Raw genomic sequence first — 23,191 nt, 5'->3', positions numbered from 1 at the left:
AGGAGAAAGTTTCTCCCAAAGCCCTTGGTTTTGATAACAAGAAGGACTTAATTTCATAAGTTCTTGCAGTCAGCGATGCTTAAAGTCTGGAGTTTAAAAGGAGTTTTGAAGGTAAACTTGGATGGGATAGAGCCAGAGGGTACTACTGTGCTATTCCTGGAGAGAAGGCAGACAAACCACCTCGGCATAGACAGCTTGGAAACAGTGATCTGAAAAGTACCTAGAGGGTAGAAAGAGAGGTTATTTACTTTCCCAGGAGCACTTTTTTTGAGAGACAGCGTTCACCAAGAGGCTTTTGCAAGGACAGAGGAGCTGGCTGGTGCCATTTGCCTCTCCTACCCCTCAGCATAAACACAGAGCCACTTGTGGGAAAAAGCATCAGTGCATGCTGCCTAACTTGTTTACACCAAGTTCCACACATCTGAGCCCTGGCTGGACTGCTGTTCTGAGTTACTCAAGTTTGCCTCAGATTCAGTGTGGCAGGCTCCTCTCCCAGACCACCAGGACAAACCCCTGCTTACACCATGTCTTCCTATCACAGAGTTCAATAGGTTCTCATGGAGTTGATGTCAGATTTAATTTCATAAGCACACCAGAGTACACCTGGTTTAAACTTACCACATTGAGCCCAGGGAACCAATGCTATCCACAGCTGGCTGTGAGTGCCTCTGTGATGGCTGTCCTGGAGGCTAGAGCAGCCAAAATACAATAGCAGAGCTGACACAGCACACTCCAGAGATTTCCTGAAGCACCAGGCCCTGGACACAACATGACCTCTTCTTCATAAGGCTAATACTTGCAGTAGCAGAACTTTTAAGTGGCTTTTCTAACACGGGGAAGAAGTCAGGGACTTAGACAAAATGCCAGGGCAGAAGAATTTATCCTAAGTAAAAGAACAAGATAAGGCCATGGCCAGAGACCTAAGGAAAAATATATATGAGTAACATGCATGATGGAGAATTAAAAGCAACAATCATAAGGATACTGACTGGGCTTGAGAAAAGAATAGGAGAGCTCAGAGACCATACGATGGAGATAAAAGAGTTAAAAAATAATCAATCAGAGATGAATAATGCAATAAATAAGACTGGAAACAGGCATGATGAAATTCACAGAAGGATGGAAGAAATGGGGGAAAGTATTAGTGGCCTCAAAGACAAAATAATGGCAAATAAGGAAGCTGAATGAAGGAGAGAAAGAAGGATTATGCAAAGTGAGATAAGATTTGGAGAACCAGTGGCTCCATCAAATGTAGTAATATCTCTTTTTAGGAGTCCCAGAAGAAGAAGAGAGAAAAGGGTGCAGAAAGTTTATTTCAAAAAGTAATACCAGAAAATTTCCCTAATCTGGGGAAGAAAACGGAAATCCATATCCAGGAGGCACAGAGAACTCCTATCAAAATTAACAAAGCAGGCCAATTCCAGGACATACTATTGAGGCTGATTCATGTTAAAACCTGTTAAACCCCTAGGGCCTGCCTGGGCCTGCTTAGCCAGAGTGACTCCATGTTGCCTAGGTAGCCATTTTGTTGCCTAAGTAGCCATTTGTTGTTGCCATGTTGCCTAGGTAGACATTTTGTTGTTTAATAAACGTCTCAGCAGTTACTGATATCGGTTCCGGGTAATAGTTGCTAAAACACACACCTAAAATAAGGCCAGACAGGTAAAAGACATCCAATCAGCCAAAGCCACATATGTAGAGGGCTGTGGTTGTGCCCTATAAGAACTAGCCTATAAGACCAAGGGGAGGTTGCTCTCTTCGGAGGCGGCCCTAGCTGGTCTTCTAATGCTTGGCATAGACTAAAGCTTTACATAACTTTCACTTTGTCTCAGTCTTGTTCCCCTGGCTGGTCAGTCTAACTTCTAGCGCTTGGCATAGGATAAGGCTTTGCATAACTTTCACTTTGTCTCAGTCTCGTTCCTTTGATAATGGACCCAACAATACTTTAATTAAATTTGCAAAACATAGTGATAAAGAAAAAGTCTTAACAGCAGCAAGACAAAAGAAGTCCTCAACTTACAAGGGAAAACCCATAAGGTTAGCTGGAGATTTCTCAGCAGAAACTTGGCAAGCCAGAAGAGAGTGCTATGTTATATTCAAAGCACTGAATGGGAAGAATCTATAGCCTAGAATACTCTACCCAGTACGGCAATTATTCAGATAGAAAAGACAAAGTGTTTCCCAGAAAAATAAACACCATGAGAGTTCATGACCATTAAAGCAGCCCTGAAAGAAATATTAAAGGGGGTTCTTTGAGTGCAAAGGCAAGATGAAAATTGACACAGGCAAGAAAAGATCAGAGAAAATCTTCAGATACAACTACAAAATAAGTAATAAAATGGCAACAAATGCATAACTATCAATAATTACTTAGAATGTAAGTGGACTAAACACTCTAATTAAAATACTTAAGATGACAGAATAGATAAAACAAAAAGGGCATCTATGTGTTGCCTACAAGAGACTCATTTTAAACCTAACGACACTTGCAGACTGAACGTGAGGAGGTAGATAAACATTTATCACTCAAATGTACATCAAAAGAAGCTGGATTAGCAATACTTCTATCTGACAAATTAGGTTTTAAAACAAGGACTGAAAAAAAAGAATGAAAAGGGGCATTATATAATAACAAACATAAAGGAACACATTGATAATAGCAGAATATTGGTAGGTGACTTTAAAACCACCCTTACATCAATAGATAGATCACCTAAGCAGAAAAGCAACCAGGAAATAATGGCTTTGAATGACACAGTGAAACCAATGGATATAACAGATATATTCAAAACATTCCATCCTGAAACAGCAGAATACACATACTTTTCAAGTGCATATGAAACATTCTCCAGAACAGGTCACATCCTGGGTCACAAAACAGGCCTCAACAAATACAAAAGTGTCAAAATCATACCATACTTATATTCTAACCACAACACCTTGAACCTAGAATTCAACTTCAAGAAAAATATTCTGAAAGTTCAAAAGCACATGGAGGTTAAATGACATGCTACTAAACAATGAGTGGGTCAACCAGAAAATCAAAGAAGAAATAAAAAAATACAAGGAGTCAAATGAAAATGAGAACACAACAATCCAAATCTGTGGGATGCAGCAAAATGGTCCTAAGAGGGAATTAATACATAGAAATACAGACTTAACTCAAGAAGCCATAAAAATCTCAGACACACCACCTAACCTTATACCTGGAGGAGCTGGAAAAGAAAAATAAACAAAGCCTAATGCCAGCAGAAGAAAGGAAAAAATGAGGATTAGAGCAGAAATAAATGACATAGAAACAACAACAACAAAAACCCCATAGAACAGATCAAAGAAGCCAGGAGTTGGTTCTTTGAAAAACAAATCAACAAATGTTAAATCCCTAGCCATACTTATCAAAGAGAAAAAAGAAAGGACCCAAATAAATAAAATCACAAATGAGAGAGGAAAAATAACAATACCACAGAAATATAAAAAATTATAAGAGATTATGAAAAAACCTATATGCCAGGAATGTGGATAACCTAGAAGAAATGGATAAGTTCCTAGAGACATTTAAACTATCAAAAATGAAACAGGAAGAAATAGAAAACTTGAATAAACCAGCGAAAAATGGAATCATTAATCAAAATACACTCAATAGGGGCACCTGGGTGGCTCAGTGGCTTAAAGCCTCTGCCTTCAGCTCAGGTCATGATCCCAGGGTCCTGGGATCGAACCCCGCATCGGGCTCTCTGCTCAGCGGGGAGCCTGCTTCCCCCTCTCTCTCTGCCTGCTTCTCTGTCTACTGTGATCTCTGTCTGTCAAATAAATAAATAAAATCTTAAAAAAAAATACTCAATAAACAAAAGTCCAGAACCAAATGGTTTCACAGGCAAATTCTACCACTTAAAGAAGCATCAATATCTATTTTTATCAAACTATTCCAAAAAATAGAAAAGGAAACTTCCATATTTATTCAATGAGGCCAGCATTACCTTGAAACCAAAACCAGATAAAGACTTCACTAAAAAAGAGAACTATAGGCCAATATCCCTGATGAATATAGATGTAAAAATTCTCAAAAAAAACCTGGCAAACAGAATCAACAACATATTAAAAAATCATTTACCGGGGCACCTGGGTGGCTCAGTGGGTTAAAGCCTCTGCCTTCAGCTCAGGTCATGATCCCAGGGTCCTGGGATTGAGCCCCACATCGGGCTCTCGGCTTAGCAGGGAGCCTGCTTCCTCCTCTCACTCTCTCTGCCTGCCTCTCTTCCTACTTGTGATCTCTGTCTGTCAAATAAATAAATAAAATCATTAAAAAAAAAAAAAAAAGAAAGAGAGAGAAGCAGAATCACCAACCTGGAATAGCAAATACAGCACCTGATACATGGTTTGTTCTCAGTAAAGTTTATCTACCATTAAAAAAAAAAAATCATTTACCATGTTCAAGTGGGATTTATTTCTGGGTTGCAAGAGTGGTTCAAAATTTTCAAATGAGTTGACCTGATAACCACATTAGTGAAAAAGCATAAGAACCTTATGATCCTTGCAATAGATGCAGAATAAGCATTTAACAAAGTACAACATTCATTCATGATAAAAACCCCCACAAAGTAGGTTTAGAGAGAACATACCTCAACATAATAAAAGCCATCCTATGAAAAACCCACAGTGAAAATCGCTCTCAATGGGAAAAAACTGAGAGCTTTTCCTTTAAGGTCAGGAACAAGACAGGGATGTCTGCTCTCACCACTGTTATTTAACATAGGATGAAATAAAAGTCATCCAAATTGTCAAGGAAACTGTTAATATTTGCAGATGACACAATACTCCTTATAGAAAACCTGAAAGACCCCACCAAAAAACTGCTAGAACTGATAAACAAATTCATTAAAGTTCCAGGATACAAAATCAACATACAAAGATCTATTACACTTCTCTCCCCTCCTCTCTCTCTGCCTGCCTCTCTGCCTACTTGTGATCTCTGTCTGTCAAATAAATAAACAAAATCTTTAAAAAAAATCTATTATACTTCTCTATACCAATATTGAAGCAGCAGAAAGATAAATAAAGGAAAATCAATCCCATTTGCAACAGCAGCCAAAATCACAAGTTGCCTAGGAATAAACCTAACCAAAGAATTGAAAGACCTGTACTCTGAAAACTATAAAACATTGATGAAAGAAATTGAAGATGCTGAAAAGAAAAGGGAAAGACTTTCCATGCTCATGGATTGGAAAAACAAATACTATTAAAATGTCTATACTGCCCAAAACATTCTACACCATTATTGGAATTGTTATCAAAATACCAACAGCAGGGGCGCCTGGGTGGCTCAGTAGGTTAAGCCTCTGCTTTTGGCTCAGGACATGATCCGAGGGTCCTGGGATCGAGCCCCACATCAGGCTTCTCTGCTCAGCAAGGAGCCTGCTTCCCCCTATCTCTGCCTGCCTCTCTGCCTACTTTTGATCTCTGTCTGTCAAATAAATAAATAAAATCTTAAAAAAATACCTACAGCATTTTTAAGAGAACTAAAATAAATAATTGTAAAATTTATATAGAGTCACAAAAGACTGTGAATAGCCAAAGCAACCTTGAAAAAGAAAAACAAAGCTGGAAGCAATGCAATTCCAGATTTCAAGTTATATTACAAAGCTGTAGTGATCAAAACAATATGGTGCTGACACAAAAATAGACATATAGATCAATGGAACAGAACAGAAAACCCAGAAAAGAACCCAAAACTATATAGTCAATTAATCTTCAACAAAGCTGGAAAGAATAACCAATGAGAAAAAGACAGTTTCTTCAACAAATGATGTTGGGAAAACTGGACAACAGCATACCAAAAAAAAAAAAAAAAAAAAAGGAAATTGGACCACCTTCTTACAACAAACATATAAATAAGTGAAAAATGACACAATGAACCCATAAAGATTCTAGAGAAGATATTGTCCATAATAACATCTTTCTAGATATGTCTCCTGATGCAAGGGAAACAAAAACAAAAATAAACCACTGGAACTATATAAAAATAAAAGCTTCTGCATGGTGAAGGAAATAGCCAACAAAACTAAAAGGCATCCTACAGAATGGGAGAAGATTTTTGTTAATGACATATCTAAGAAGGGCTAGCATCCAAAATATGTAAAGAATTTAGAAAGCTCAACACCCCCAAAATAAATAATCCAATTTAAAAATGAGCAGAATATAAGAACAGACATTATTCCAAAGCAGACATGCAGATGACCAACAGACACATGAAAAGATACTCAACATCACTCATCAGCAGGGAAATACAAATCAAAACTATGATGAGATATCACTTCACACCTATTAGAATGGCTAAAAATCAATAATACATGCAACATGTATTGTTGTATTGCACTGTTGGTGGGAATGCAAATTGGTGCAGCCACTTTGGAAAACAGTATGGGGGCTCCTCAAAAATTTAAAAATAGAACTACCCTATGAGCCAGGAATTGTACTAGTAGATATTCACCCAAAGAATACAAAAATATTAATTAGAAAGGATACATGAACACTGACGTTTATAGCAACATTATCAATAATAGCCAAACTATGGAAACAGCCATGTGTCCACTGACTGATGAATGGATAAAGAAGATGTGACTATATATATACAATGGAATATTAGCCAATGAAAAGAATGAAATCTTGCCATTTGCAAGAACGTGGATAGAGCTAGAGAGTGTTATGTTAAGTGAAATAAGTCAGAGAAAGACAAATACCATATGATTTCACTCATATGTGACATTTAAGAAGCGAATGAGCAAAGGAAAAAGAGAGGGGGGGCAAATAAAAAAACAGATTCTTAAATATAAAGAACAAATTGTTGGTTACCAGAGGACAGGTGGGTGGGGAGATGAGTGAAATAGGTGATGGGGATTAAGAAGTGCCCTTGCTGTGATGAGCACTGGCTATTGAATGGAAGTGTTGAATCAGTGTATTGTACACCTGAAACTAATGTCACACTATATGTCAACTAACTGGAATTTAAATAAAAACTCATCCTGGGAGGTTCTAGAAGACCTGTCTTTCACCAGTACTTTTTTTTTTTTTTTTAGAATTTTTAAGAATATATTGAGTGACAGACGGCAATTACATCAAGTGATCTGAACAAACATGCATAGGTAACAAAACACTTCCCAAAGTAGAATATGCCGTCACTAACCCATTTGGTTCCCTGCTTCATTAAGACTACTTGATTTTCTAGAGGAGGAAGAGGTGGCTTTCTCCACTTGTTAGTGGTCCAAGTTCTACTAAAGCTTGTGGGAGAACTACCTCCCATCGGGTAAATGCTCTGTCTAGAAGAGGATTCCAGTTCTGTCAGCAGAGGGAACTTGACATTAAAAATCTAGGTCAAGAATCTATAGGATGAGTCACTGGAAAACTGAATTGTACAGAGATAGGTAAAAACCATTTGAAAGGGGACACCTGGGTGGTTAAGCCGCTGCCTTCAGCTTGGGTCATGATCCCAGCATCCTGGGATCGAGTCCCGCATCGGGCTCCTTGCTCAGCAGGGAGCCTGCTTCTCCCTCTGCCTGCTACTCTGTCTGCCTGTGCTCATGCGCACTCTCTCTCTCTCTGACAAATAAATAAATAAAATCTTTAAAAACAAACAAACATAAGGAAGATGTGGTCCATATACACTATGGAGTATTATGCCTCCATCAGAAAGGATGAATACCCAACTTTTGTAGAAACATGGATGGGACTGGAAGAGATTATGCTGAGTGAAATAAGTCAAGCAGAGAGAGTCAAGTATCATATGGTTTCACTTATTTGTGGAGCATAACAAATAACATGGAGGACAAGGGGAGATGGAGACGAGAAGGGAGTTGAGGGAAATTGGAAGGGGAGGTGAACCATGAGAGACTATGGACTCTGAAAAACAACCTGAGGGTTTTGAAGGGGAAGGGGTTGGGAGGTTGGGGGAACCAGGTGGCGGGTATTAGGGAGGGCACAGATTGCATGGAGCACTGGGTGTGGTGAAAAAACAATGAATACTGTTACGCTAAAAAGAAAAAAAAATTAAAAAAAAACAAACCAACCAATCAACAAACAAAAAAAAAAAACAAAACAAACCAAATCAAAACAAAACAAAAACATTTGAAAGAATCTGTGAGCTTTAAGGTTAGTAACATCTTTTTCAGGGATGTAGCATGTGAAGAGAACCACCAACACTATGTAGATAGTGAACAAAGCAGAAAAGTCTTTTGACTAAAGTGGGGAAGACAGTAGAAAAAAAATATTTACCTAAAGAAAGGGTTCAGAATAAAATACTATTTACAGGATGTTAAAAAATTAATCTTCAGCCATAATGACGCCTCCCTGAGCTCCTAAAACTTTTGCTTTCTTCTCCTTCGTCTTTGCTCATGTTGTTTCCATTGTTCCTCCATAGTTTGCAGAGAAGGTTGTTTGCAAGTTTTTTTGTGGAAGCTAACTCAGTTTACATGTTCCTTCAGAGAATTATTTTCTTTAGATTGACCCCATGGTTTCAGTTTGCCTTTGTGGGGCTCATAGTTGAGGGGACGAGACAGACTTGCTTTGAGATCAAACACTGGCTTCTTGCTGGAGACTGGAGTCTGTGCTGCCTGAGTTGTCAGTTTGAATGGTGTAACGACAGAAGCAGAATTCCTGGTTGTGGTCTTTATCTTGTATATCCTGAGCACAACCTGGTCTTTTGGGGTACTCCCAGATGTGATCACATGTGGAGACTTTCTGGCTGGAGTCTTGGTCAGTGAACGCTTATGCTCATTATCTTTGGTAGCAGCTGAAAACCTGACTTCATTTTAGTTCCCCAGAGCTCGGAACGCTTGGCAGAGCCCTTCCCACACAAGATGCTCCTGCCCACAGCGCCCAGTGGGCCCTGTGAGTGGAGCTGGCTGGTGGGAATACAAGCCAAGGGGAATCTTACCCGGAGAGGAACTGGAGTCACCACTTGTACCCTTGGTGACCGGCTGCTTCTTCAGTTCATGAAATGCATTGTGTTCTTCAATTTTTTTCTTTTTTCTCTCAATATATTGATCAATGGACTCCATTTCCTTAAAACGAGTCTCATGAAGCTTCTTAAAGTTTGGAGTTGTGCTTATAGTTCTTTTGCTTTTTCCAGGTTTGGAAAACCCATCTGTGTAGAGAGACTTCTTTCCTTCCGAAGGTACCTTCGAATCTCCATTACCACTTCTTCTTCTTTGTCCTGAGGAAATGGCATTCTCTTCTCCTTGGCTCCCATCTGGTGGTAAAGGCACTTCTGCAACTCTTCTGAGATCCTGGTGTTCTGCTTCTCTTGATTCTGGAATTCAGTGTGATCACTTACTTTTATATCTGAATGATCCTGGGTGTCAGGGTTCCTGAGGACTGTCTTGCACCTTCTCCTGGTTTTGGTGCCATGACCAGACGACTCCCTCTCAGCTTGTTCCTGGCCACAGCTCTGCAGTTCAGCCTCATCACAGGATAATGCAGAGGTCTGACTTCCATCATGGAAAGAAAGACATTCATCTGCCACGTTCTGATTCTCATTTTTTTTTTTTTTTTCTTTTTGGCTTCATGTTTAAGGTGGGCTTTGAAGGCTTTTAGCAACTTGTCTGCCCTCAGGTTAGCCCAGATACCCAGATTCTTGGCTAAGTTCTGATGTTCTGAAGGTCGCTGTACTTGAAGGAGTCCAGCTCCTCAAGGGAGGGTACGGCCTTGGTGAGCTGCATCCGGGCGACCATGGTGAGGATGCGTACTCCACCTTCAGAAGCTTTGTTCAAAACTCTGGTGCTCACCAGTACTTTGAAAAATAAATTTGCAAGGGGAGCTCCAGCTAAAAAAAGAAAATGTGGTGCATGTGTGTGTGTGTGTCCGCACACACACACACACACACGGTGGAATGGTTTTCAGCCACAAAAAAGATGGAAATCTTGCATGTACAGCAACACGGATGGACTTTAAGGGAATTATGCTCAATGAAATAAGTCAGAGAAAGACAAATTATGTGTGATCTCACTTATATGAGGAACCTGGACAAACAAAAAACCCAAATTCTTGGATACAGAGTACATACTGTGGTTGACAGAATTGAGGTGGGTAGAGGGTAAAATGGGTGAAAGTCGTTAAAAAGTACAAATCTCTAACTATAAAAATAAAGAAGTCATGGGGATGTAATATACAGAATGGTGAGTACAGTTAATAATACTTATGGTGGGGTCCCTGAATGGCTTAGTCAGTTGAGTGCCTCATGACACCAGGGTTGTAAGATTGAGCCCTGCATTAGACTCCATGCTAGGTGTGGAGCCTGATTAAGATTCTCTCTTTCTCTCTCCCTGCCCTCCACTCTCTCTCTGTCTTTCACTTTCTCTCCAGAAAAATTTAAAATAATACTCCCTGGTGTATTTGAAAGTGCTAAGAAAGTAGGTCTTAAAAATTTTTATCACAAGAAAAAAAATTTGTCATTATTTATGCTGATCAATGTTAATTACACATATTGTGGTGATCATTTTGAAATGTATACAAATATTCAATCATTATATGGTATATCTAAAACTAATATCATGTTGCATATCTAAGTTAAAAAAATAAACTATAGCCATAATTCCAGACTATCATTTAAACTAAAAGATATAATAGTTGAAGAAAAGAAAAAGACTTACCAATTGGTTCAGCAAATCCTGATTCAGTGAAAAAAATATTGCCTAATTATCATGTTATGTATTATCTTATTAACAAACAATTTTTCTATGGCTAAGTATCTGGACTGTATTTGAGATTGTAGCCATAATTACATAGTTGTAAATATATTTTCAGAATATATTTTCTTTTCCTTTGTTTTATATTCTTAGTAATGCCTAAATTGGAATTTTGGGCTAAAACACATGCATAATTACTTATTTTGGAGACTTGTTACTTATCTTTAAATCTAGAGGTAACTGAATTTAGAAATGAAAAAATGTTTTTGTATAGCATCTCTGATTTGTTTATGCTCATGAAATGCATATTAAGAAATATATGGTACTGTATGGTGACTAACATAACATAATAAAAAAATAAAAATTAAAAAAATATATATCATAGTACCTAAAATTGGAATTCATTTAGTGACTTTTGGGGCTTAAACATTCTCCAAAAGTTTAGTTTGACTTCTATGTTGGATGAATTAACTGTACATGTTCTTCTACCATTTGCCAATAGAAAAGTTGTTGACCTAAAAAATGATGCATTTTTGGTAGGTCAAATTTGCAATAGTATTGATTGTAACATTTCTACATAGTTTGTGTTGTTGGCGTCCCTGTTGTGTTCTAAGGGAGTTTGGGGTTTGGGTCTCCTTACTTTGGTAGAAGAGCAAAGCAAATGGTCCTTCTGGAGCCTGTCAATCTCATACATTATTGTCTATTGCAATAGGCTTATACCATTTTTGAACCAGTCAAGAAGTTATACCTCTTATTTTCCCTTCCTATTACACTTATATTAACTTTCCCCATCTCTTTGTTTATGCTTGTGAATATCATATTGGATTCAGTATCAAAGACTGGTTTGATAAGAGCATTTTGCTTAATGAGTACAATGTATTAATTTTTGATTCTTAATCTTTCATCAGTTAGAGAAATCAGCGTAGAGAAATATTAGCATGAGATTTTAAACCATTGACACTGTAATAGCAATAGAGAGTAAAACTAGCTTACATTCTATGGATTTTAGGATTCCAAAAGGAACTTACTAATGGATGATGCAGTTTCTTTAAAACAGAGAGAAAAATAAAGACATGAATATTGTGTAGTATATGAAAATATATCCAATAAAGAAACTTCTCTAGGTTTTGAGTTAGAACAAAATGCTCACTTAGGCAATTTTTAGAGGGTGCCTCCAAAAAGAAAAGTCAAGGAAATTTTAGTACAGTTGAAACTATTTGTGTTTAATGAAAGATCATTTTTAATATCTGATTAATCCTAGATATTTTAATGTTCTGCTTGAAGGGCCTCTGTTGAGACAGGTTATTCTTTGTGTACTATATCTTTCTTATCCAGGACAATGAAATATTCAAATCTTTTAGGAAGGTGGCATATTACAGTAGTATCTATCACTCTAATTTTCTTTCAAAACTCAGCTCTTGTCTTCTTTATAGTTCCCTTCTATATTTTGTTTTGAAAAGGATTTTAATTTATTTTGTGATAGTCATATAACAAATTCCTTTAAGCTTTTCTGCAAATTGTCAAGTGTCTCTAAAAAAGGCTCACTAATATGAGGGGAATGCAGAAAATGAAATAATAACATTGAGATTGCAAAGTTGATTATGGCTACGGCCAGACTTATTTATCAAAAGATCTTTACGCTCATATTTTTCCAGATAGTACTTGCAGAAGTAACTTACTGGGAATTTTCTGAACAGCTCCTGGAGAACAAAAATAAATAAAGGAACATGGTTTGACCTACTATCATAGGCTTACCCAAAATACTTCTTTGTGTTATTTTAACATCTAGCTTCTGAGCCAGCTAATGAGCTTTTATTTTGGAAGTTCTAGCAGAAACATAGGTCTATGGATTATTCTTACATTCACTTCCTCCTCAATATTTTATCCTTTAACTGACATTTAGTGTATTGTGTATAAAGTTTATACATCTCTTTAGTTCCTTCTTCCTTCCATGTCTTTTAATTCAATGACTGATTCCCTCCCTGAATCCACTGCATTTCACTTAACATATTGGTATTTTTTTTCTGCCCTAGTATGGACATTTACTTTTTTTTTAAATAGACAAATCAGTTCTCTTGGTATAACAATACATTTCTTCATTTATTCTTTCTACAAACCAGTTGTTTTCAATTAAAAGTTAATCAACAGTAACTCTAAATTAACTTTGATCTTCTGAAAATGATGCAAAACTTACCTCTGATTGCTGAATGTTGGCCTAAAATAAAATATAAGTAAGTGAGTGTGGTGTGGTTTACTAACATGCTTGATAAGAACTTTGTTCAGGCTTAAATTATCTTCAAGCATTAAATAATATCAGGTCATTTAGTTGATTAAATTACCATGTGCCAAGCACTTATATAAGAGCTTTATGTGATTGAAATTTTTTAATCTTCAGCAACACTATGATGAAGATTCTGCCCAGAGAAATTACCCAACGTCACACAGCTAATAATTAGTGGAGCCAGGAGCCATCCCCAAAAATCCAGGATCTAGTCTTGCTTTGAAAAACTTTTTTTTTTTTTTTTTTTGGTTAATTTGGCACCATCATCTCAGTATCGGTCTGAGTTTTTAAACATTTTTTTCCCCTGTAATGTTATAGTCCCATTTCCCTTATTTTCTTCAATGGTAAACCTGGAACTGGTATCTAGGTTTGTTGTTCTCTACAGTCTTCATGTAAGTCAACCTTTCTTTCTTTCTTTCTTTCTTTCTTTCTTTCTTTCTTTCTTCCTTTCTTTCCTTTTCTCTCTTTCTTTCAGAGGAAATTCCTACAAAAGGAATCAGCCATCTTAATAAACAATTACATTAGTGTAGTCAGTACCCCAATAGAATTGTGGATGAGGAGTTTTAGGAAGACAGAGAAAGAAGTGTTACTCATTCTTTCTTCTCAAACTTTCTTAAAGAGTTGATACATTTGGAGAATTGTTTTTTGTTAGTTTCTTAGTTTTTTGTTTGTTTTCATTTTGGGAATTGTTAAGCTCTTCTTTTATGGAAGAAAGCCTGATTATAATGGAAGGATGTTTCTTTAGCAGGGGATAGGGAGAGGATGCAGCATGGTACACTGGGAAGGGCACTAGTAGATGCATTAAAGAAAAAAAGCAAAATGTAAAAGTAATGGAAGAAATTGCAGAAGAATATCTTCATGAGGTTGAGGTTGGGTAAAACCAAACTACATTGTGAAAAACTGATATATTTGATTGTATCATATTTTAGGATTTTTGTTCAATGAAACACATAATAAACAGATTTCAGAGATAATGACAGACTGGAAGAAGATATTTGCAATATCTAAAATCTGGAAAATAATTCAGATGTATGTGTGGCACCTGAAAACCAATAAGAAAAAGACACAAAATTCAATAGAAAAGTGTAAGTAATATGAATTAAAGCTCACAAAAAGGAAAATGGGGTGATTAACAAGCATGTGATGAAGTGTCACCACTGGGACCAGAAGTGTACAACTTAAAGTGACATTGTTATGCCTTTCTTCCACAAGAATTGCAAGTGGTGTGGTAAGTATTGGTAGGAATGTAAGTTGACAGTCATGAATTGTAGGTGGGAATATAAATTGTACAGTAATTTTGGAAATTATCTGGCATATGCTGTATGAGCTAAAGACCAGTTTGCTAAATATAGATATCAAGGAATTCTAACTCAAGTCCACAAAGGATCACTTATCAGGATGTCCAATTATAGTGTTTTTGGTGAGATTAGTGTATTGGACTATGATCATAATTTGTCTACTACCAGGAGAATGGAATTGTGAGAGAGGCATTCTCTGCAATACTTTACAGAGCTAGAAGTAACATATAGGATGTATGGATATATAGCAACATGGATAGATCTTTAGAGGTATGAAATGCAAAAAAAAGGAGAAGATGGGGCGCCTGGGTGGCTCAGTGGGTTAGGGCCTCTGCCTTCGGCTCAGGTCACGATCCCAGGGTCCTGGGATCGAGCCCCGCATCGGGCTCTCTGCTCAGCAGGGAGCCTGCTTCCTCCCTTCTCTCTCTGCCTGCCTTTCTGCCTACTTGTGATCTGTCTGTCAAATAAATAAATAAAATCTTTAAAAAAAAAAAAAGGAGAAGAATGAATGAGGTGTAGTTGATGAAATTAAACACACACAAATAAATGTTACAGGTTATTCAGTGACAGACGAATAGTTAAGGACAAATTTTGGTCACAGAGTAGCTGCATATACTTGTGAAAGGGATGGGACTGCAGGCTATGGTTAAAGGGGGAAAGCTAAAAAAGCAGAAGAGTGTGAATTTTGAATTAATTTGATCAGATTTCAATCCTGGCTTTTCTCAACAGCTGTGTGGATTTGAATATGTTATTTAACCTCAATATGCATGTTTTCTTAACTGTAAAATGAGGCATATGATAGAATTATATTGAATTTTAGGGAACTATAACAAAATTCTCTTTTCTTATTAGGTGCTTAATTCATATCCTTTCCCTTTCTTCTTTCTCTCCATCCCTCTCTTTCTAGGGACACTATCATGGTTTACCTGCTTTTATTCAAACATCACTACATTAACTTTTATTTAATCTTACTTTCTTTATCATCTCTTCTTGTCTTGTTCTCATATTGTTCTGTTCTTTTCTATTTTTCTCTCCACTCTCATTGCCCCACATACATAGTTATCCATTTATTGTTTTTGATGAAAAGCCACTAAAATCATTCTAATGAGATTGCTGATTTAATCTTCCTATGTCTCTGGAATTAAGGAAATATTTCACTATGAAATATATCATGCATATATAAGAGTTTAGATATGTTTGTACATAGTTTAAAGAATAATGTCCGTCTACCCAGCATCCAGGTTCCCCTAACCATGTGCCTTCCCTGATTGCATTTTCGCCCATTATATGTATCCAGTTCTTGCTTGAATTAACCATGGTACTGAATTTTGTTTTAGTCCTTCCTGTTTTACTCTTCATTTTTGTTATGAATGGGCTTTTCATTTGCTAAATATTTATAAACAGTTAAATAATATTCTGGTTATGGGTAACCAAAAGAGGTGAAAGTACCTAAATCTAAATTTAAATTTCTACAGAAGTGAAAATAGAAAATTAAAACAATTCCCTTGAAGGCTTTTAGAAAACCATATTTGAGAATGAAAAAAAGTTACTAAAAGTTGCTGAAGATATGATCAAAAGGAAGTTAAAAAAAATTAATGAGGTTCTGTTTTCCAGATCAGTTACCCACATCTTATCTAGTCTTTGCCTTGGAAACAAGTTCAACTTCAGGGAGTGACTCCTCATCAGAGATACTCAGTGGTAAGAGCATGTGCTGAGGACAGCACCTCTGACTTTAATGTAAGAATAGTTCTAATTCTTAGGTTTCTATGAGCATTCAGTTTGGCAGATCCTGTGGGGTACTGGGATGGGGGTTAGCTTTTTCTAGTTTTTCATCTTATTTTTTTAGCCTGGAGTTTAAAACAAAACAAAGCACAACACCTTACAATGAACTAAAAAAAAAAAATTCAGTGTATCTCTGCTTTCTACCCACTATTTTTTCTGTCGTTAATTTCTGTCTATCTTCTGTCTCTAAATACAGGAATGTGTGAAATGCTACTTTTTGTTGTTTAGGAACTATTTTCAACCTTGTCAGGGCATTTACCCTTTCATGTCAGAGCTCTTTTTACTTTCTAAATACATCAATTACATATCAGCAGAGGGAGGAGACTTGTGTTCTAAATCTTCTGTGCAAAAATGTTGCTCTTTTATACAATGTTCAGAGCATTCTACTACATAAATAAATAAAAAAGGGAAGTTATTGAAAGTTACAGATACTTAAAAATAAAACATATTTTAAAATCTTTTCCATCTAAAACATGGTGAAAGTAGACCATGTTGACAATATTCTTTTCATAGGACCATTGAATCCTTCATAACAGAGTCTGTGGTGTTACAGCCTATATTGGGAAAGGGGTTATCATCCTTTTCTTTTTTTTTATTCCAGCTTTTGAAGACTGTTTGTTAAAATCTGTCTCCCTTACAAATTTTCTGCTCTTGTTTTCTTATTTTGCTCTTGTTCTTCTTATTTTCAAGTCTGTCTTCTTCTTCTTTTTATTCCATCCTCATTATTTTGTAAAGTTTTTCAGTTCAATTAATAACCTACTACAAACAACCTTTGGAGATATTTCTCCTCCTTCTATTTGTTCAGTCGCTGGGATTTGTCTCTCAAATATTCTCAATAAATGCAGAGGACTTTATATAATACGAAACTAAAGGAAATAGAGAACCATGTGTCTTGGATCATTCAGAGCCAGAATAGAAATGATTTGGATGTGCAACGGTTCTCATATGTTTCAAAAGACTGAAACACACCAAAATTGAGAAAGACTTGAGCAACTTACTGCTATAGGTTGGACAGGTTTCTAAAAGAGAAAAAAAGAAATATGCATAATTAACCCTGAAAGATTAGTGTTGTATTTTGGTGATCAATAACCACTTCTAATATTCCTCTAGTATAAACATGAAAAGGGACATTTACAGACAGTCAGTTACTTCTCCATGAATGATTATGATATGGTAAGAGATTGGCACCCCATGTGACTCTGAGCCAATCCATTAAGGGATTCCAGGGACCTCAGTTTGGAAAGAGTGCAGGAAGAGTACATGGATAGAGCTCTTTTCATGGAGAGAAAAGCCTTCACTTTTCTCTACTGTTGAGTAGTTTCTCATATCCCTAAAAACTTTCCTTTTTATGATTTTTTCTATTAATACACATATGTTTTATGAATGTCAAGTGTTGATTTATGTTGATGTTTTTTAGAAACCTTTTTAGAGAACAATGTTATTCCACAGTATTTTATAAGTAAGAAATGATTATACTAAAATACACTGACAATATAGCAGAATTGTGAGGAATGAGGAGATAGGAGTGAATATTAAGCACTTGGAAGTTTAGAAAGTAAAGCCCCCAGACACTGTAGAAGATGAAAGTATACTTGGAAAGAAACTTATCTGGGTTCTGTTGTTTTTACTGAAATACAGTGCATAAATATGTAGGCGTTTTTGGTCTAAAAGGAGACTAGACTTTTCTGTAAATCCTCTAAAATGCAAAAGATTAAAAATTCACAGCTGCTTTCCTGAACATGGCAGAGGAATAGGGGGACCCTAAGTTTGTTGTGTCCTTTGAATACAGCTAGATAGTTATCAAATCATTCTGAATACCCAAGAAATCAATGGGAGATCTGAGAAAACAAATACTGCAAGTCTACAAATAGAAAAGCAACTGCCTTTGGAAGGTAGAAAGTGCAGGGACTTGAATCCAGTGTGATACAGCTGTGCATATGGCAGTGGGAGGATATAGCAGCAGGGAGGGAACCTGCTTAAGGAGAATACCACAGAGTAGTGTAAGCAGTGGGTCATAAAATTGAAACTTTTGGAAGTCTGCTACACTGTGGGACTGTGTGGCTTAAAGGTGCTCAGGTGGTGAGCAGGGCAGAATCACAGGTGTGACATTGTGGTCTGACATTCCCCTGGGTCACAAGAAGAATGAGAGGTGCCTAAGTGTTTCCCTGTTTGCAGGCATAGGAGCATGGAAGTCAGCTGAAAACAGTGAGCCTAGGTACCAGATTTCAACTTTGTTTTGCCATAAACTGCAAACTGCTGCATGGTCATTGGAACACTTTGCCAGGATGGGTCCAGCAAAAAGCAGAAGCATGGCGAGACCCTCCCCAGGAGGAAGAGCATGAGCCCACACCTGGGAGTCTCTAAAATTTGGATTTTTAAAACTCATGTGACAGATAAAAATGCTCAGTTACAAACAGGGCGAACAGAGTTCTGATGGAAACCCAGGAGACAAGAGTGATTGATTGCTCTTCTGTGAGGGCTCACTGAAAGTGTGGGGTGTGTGAATTTTCAGCTTCAGGGCTAGAGAGTGGGGCATCCCCATATTCATGCCACCCATCCCCACTTAAAACTTTCAGGAAACAAAACATTGCCACCTAGTGGATTCTGGAGTGGCTTACACTGAAACTTGACACCCTGTGCCCTGGTGACACATTTCCACTAGGCCAAGTATACCTGAGAATCACAACAGACCCCTACTCCAGAAGACCAGTAGGAACAACTTGCTCATACCAAGTTTACTAATCATGGAGGGCTGAAAGTTTCAGCTCTAAGGGGAAAATAGGATCTAACTTTCTTTGTACTTTCATTCTTCATTCTTTTTTTTTAATTTATTTTTTCAATTCTTTTTTATTCTTTTATTTTCATATATTCTTTATTTTTTCTTTTCATTGTATTTTACTATATATACAACACATTGTATTTTACTGTATATATATACATATGTAGTATACATACTTTTTACTATAAATACTATTTACTACATGTACAGTAAACATACTACTTATTACATGTATAGTAAAATAGATGTATTTTACCATATACACACATACAAATATATAGTACATGGATATATATACATATGTAGTACACACACATACACACATTTACATATATATACACACAGGCACATACATATACATACACATACATGCACACATATACATACATATAGTATACATGTATGCATAACTATACTATATAGGTATACTATACTATACTATATATACACATATAGATATGTTTGTTATATACATATCTATACATACACTACATGCATACATACATGATATATATAGAATACACACATATATATAGTATATACATGCATATACTATACGTGTGTGTGTGTGTGAATGTATATATATAAATTCACATATGTAGTTTTTCTTTCATTCTTATTTTGGGATCTAGTTTTGTTACTGATGTTGCTGTTTGTTTGTTTTTACTTTTGTTTTTTCTTTTCTGGATAAATTTTCTCATCTGGACAAAACTGATAAGATGGAGAAATTCACCTCAAAAGAAAGAATAGGAGATAATACTCACAGTCAGGTATTTAATCAATATGGCTATAAGTAAGATGTCTGAACTAGAATTTAAAACAATGGTTATAAGGATGCTAGTTGGGGTTGAAAAAAGTATAGAAGACACTAGAGAATCCCTTGCTATAGAGATAAAAGAACTAACATCTAGACTAGCTGAAATTAAAAATACTATAACCAAGATACAGTCCCAAGTGGAGGCCATAAAAATGAAGATAAATTAAGCAGGTGACCTAATGAGTGATATAGAAGACAAAACTATGGAAAATAATGAAGTTGAAAAGAAGAGTGTAGGAAAACTATTAGATCAAAGGTAGACTCAGTGATTTCATAAGCAAAATAATATCCATATCACAATAGCCCCAGAAGAATAAGAACAGGAAAAACAAGGCAGTAGGTTTATTTGAACAAATTATAGCTGAGAACTTCCCTAATCTGTGGAAGGAAACAAGCATTCAAGTCTAGGAAGCACAGAGAACTCTCCTAAAAAATCAATAAAAACAGGCCAACATCCTAACATATCACAGAGAAAATTGCAAATTACAAAAAGAGAATTCTGAAAGCAGCTTGGGAGACAGATCTTTAATCTACAAGGGTAGACACATAAGGCTGGCAACAGACCTGTCCAGAGAGACCTGGCAGGCCAGAAAGGACTGGCATGATATCTTCAATGTGTTAAATGGGAAAAATATGGAACAAAGAATACTTTATCCAGTAAAGCTGCCATTCAAAATAGAAGGAGAGGGAAAGGGTTTCTAAGACAAACAAAAACTAAAGAAATTAGTAAACACTAAAACAGCCCTGCAAGAAATATTAAAGGGGATCCTTTGAGCAAAGGGAGAGCCCAGAAATAACAAAGACCAGAAAGGAACAGAGACAATTTATAGAAACAGCAACTTTACAAATAATGCAATGGCACAAAATCCATATCTTTCACTAACTATTCTGAAGCTAAATGGACTAGATGCTCCAATCAAAAAGACGGGGTATCAGAATGGATAAAAAAAATAAGACCCATTGATATGCTGCTTATAACAGATTCATTATAGACCCTAAGGCACCTCCAGATCAAAAGTGAGGGGATGGAGAAGGATTTAACATGCTAACAGGCATCACAAGAAAGCTGGCATAGCAATCCTTATATAAGATGAACTAGATTTTAAATAAAAGACTGTAATAAGAAATGAAGAAGGGTACTATAGCATAATAAAGGGATCTATCCAACAAGAAGATTTAACAATTGTAAACACTTATGTCCCTAACTTGGGAACAGCCAATTCTATAAACCAATTAATAACAAAACTAAAGAAACACATTGCTAATAATACAATAATAGTAGGAGACTTTAACACCCTACTCACAGCAATAGATATATCATCTAAGCAAAAGATCAACAAGGAAGCCAGGGCTTTGAATAACACACTGGACAACATGGCCTTAACAGATTTATTCAGAATATTTCAATGTAAAGTAGCAGAATACATATTATTTTTGAGTACACATGGAACATTCTCCAGATTAGACCATATATGGATCATAAATCAGGACTCAAGTGGTAAAAAAATGATTGAGAATATACCATGCATATTTTCAGATCACAATGCTTTAAAACTTGAACTCAACACAGGAGAAAATTTGGAAGGAACACAAATACGTAGAGGTTAAAGAACATCCTACTAAAAGCAAGGAAATCGAAGAAGAGTTTTAAAAATTCATGGAAAAAAATGAAAATGAAAACATGGCAGTTCAGAACGTTTGGGATGCAACAAAGGTGGTCCTGAGAGAGAAGTATATAGTAATACAAGCCTTCCTCAAAAAACAAGAAAAGTCTCAAAAGCACAACCCAAACTTATACCTAAAGAAGCTGGAAAGAGAACATCAAATAAAGTCTAAACCTGGAAGGATAAGAGAAATAATAAAGATTAGAGCAGAAACCAATTACATAGAAATGAAAAAAAAAAAAAAAACCCACAGTAGGATAAATCAACAAAATGAGGAGCTGCTTCTTTGAAAAACTTAACAAGACTGATAAACACCTAGCCAGGCTATGAAAAGGAAAACAGAAGGGACACAAATACATAAAATCATGAATGAAAGAAGAGAGATCACAATAAACACCAAAGAAATACAAACAACGTAAGACTGTAATTATAAGCAATTATATGCCAACAAATGAGGCAAAATAGAAGAAATGGATGGATTCCTAAAAACATATAAACTACCAAAACTCCAGCAGGAAGAAAGAAAATCTGAAAATACCCATAACCAGTAAGGAGATTGAAACAGTAATCAAAAATATCCCAACAAACAAGAGTCCAGGGCCAGTTTCTTCTGAAACTGTTCCAAAAAAATTGAAATGGAAGGAAAACTTGCATATTCATTCTATGAATGAATCATTACCTTGATTCAGACCCCACTAAAAAAAGAGAATTACAGATCAATATCCCTGATGAACATGGATGCAAAAATTCTCACCAAGATACTAGCTAATAGGATCCAACAGTACATTAAAGGGATTAATTACCACAACTAAGTGGGTCTTATTCTTAGGCTACAAGAGTGGTTCGACAATGACAAATCAATCAATGTGATATACTACATTAATTAGAGAAAGGACAGGAACCATATGATCCTCTCGACAGATGCAGAAAAATCATTTGACAAAATACAGCATCCTTTCTTGATAAAAACTCTCTGCAGTGTATGGATAGAGAGAAGATACCTCAATATAGTAAAAGCTATATATAAAAGAATCAAAGTGAAAATCATCCTCAATGGGGAAAACCTGAGAACTTTTCCCCTAAGATTAGGGACATGACAGGGATGTTCATTCTCACCAGTGTTGTTTGACATAGTGATCCTATGCCTCAGCAATCAAAAAACAAAAAGAAATAAAAGGCATTCAAATCAGCAAAGTAGTAGTCAAATTTTCGCTCTTCACGGACGACATGTTACTCTATGTAGAAAATGTGAAAGACTCCACGAAAAAATTGCTAGAACGTATTCAAGAATTCAGCAAAGTCACAGAATATAAAATCAATGCACAGAAGTTTTTTGCACTTCTATACAGCAACAATGAAGAAGCAGAAAGAGAAATCAACGAATTTATCCCATTTACAATTGCACCCAGACCCGTAAGATACCTAGGAATAAACCCGAACAAAGAGGTAAAAGACTGTACTTAGAAAACTAGAAAAAAATGAAAACTATATAGAAGAAATTGAAAAAAATACGAAGAAATGGAAAAAGGTTCCATGCTCATGGATAGGAAGAACAAATATTGTTAAAATGTCCCAAAAGCAATCTACATATTCAGTGCAATCTGTATCAATATATACCATCAGCATTTTTTCACAGAGCTGTAACAAACAATCCTAAAATTTGAATGGAACCAGAAAAGACTCCAAATAGTCAAAGGAATGTTAAAAAATAAAACTGAAACTTTTGGCATCATAACTCTGGATTTCAAGCTGTAATACAAAGCTATAATCATCGACACAGTATGGTACTGACACAAAAACAGACACTTAGATCAATAGAATAGAATAAAGAACTCAGAAACGGACCCTCAACTCTATGGTCAACTAATCTTCAACAAAATGGGAGAGAATATCA

The 23,191-nt window shown here is 36.1% G+C and overlaps 1 pseudogene across 1 annotated transcript; it reads right to left on the bottom strand.

The window, feature by feature from the left end:
* Nucleotides 1-8,313: 8,313 nt before the first annotated feature.
* LOC308344664 (nucleolar and spindle-associated protein 1-like) lies at nt 8,314-9,710 on the bottom strand (annotated as a pseudogene). Its single transcript has one exon. The product of its transcript is annotated as a nucleolar and spindle-associated protein 1-like (transcript).
* Nucleotides 9,711-23,191: the final 13,481 nt, after the last annotated feature.

Source organism: Martes martes (genome assembly GCF_963455335.1).
Source record: "Martes martes genome assembly, chromosome: 6".
Lineage (NCBI taxonomy): Eukaryota > Metazoa > Chordata > Mammalia > Carnivora > Mustelidae > Martes > Martes martes.
The sequence above is the reverse complement of the archived record's forward strand: the minus strand, read 5'-3'. Positions and strand labels throughout refer to the sequence as shown.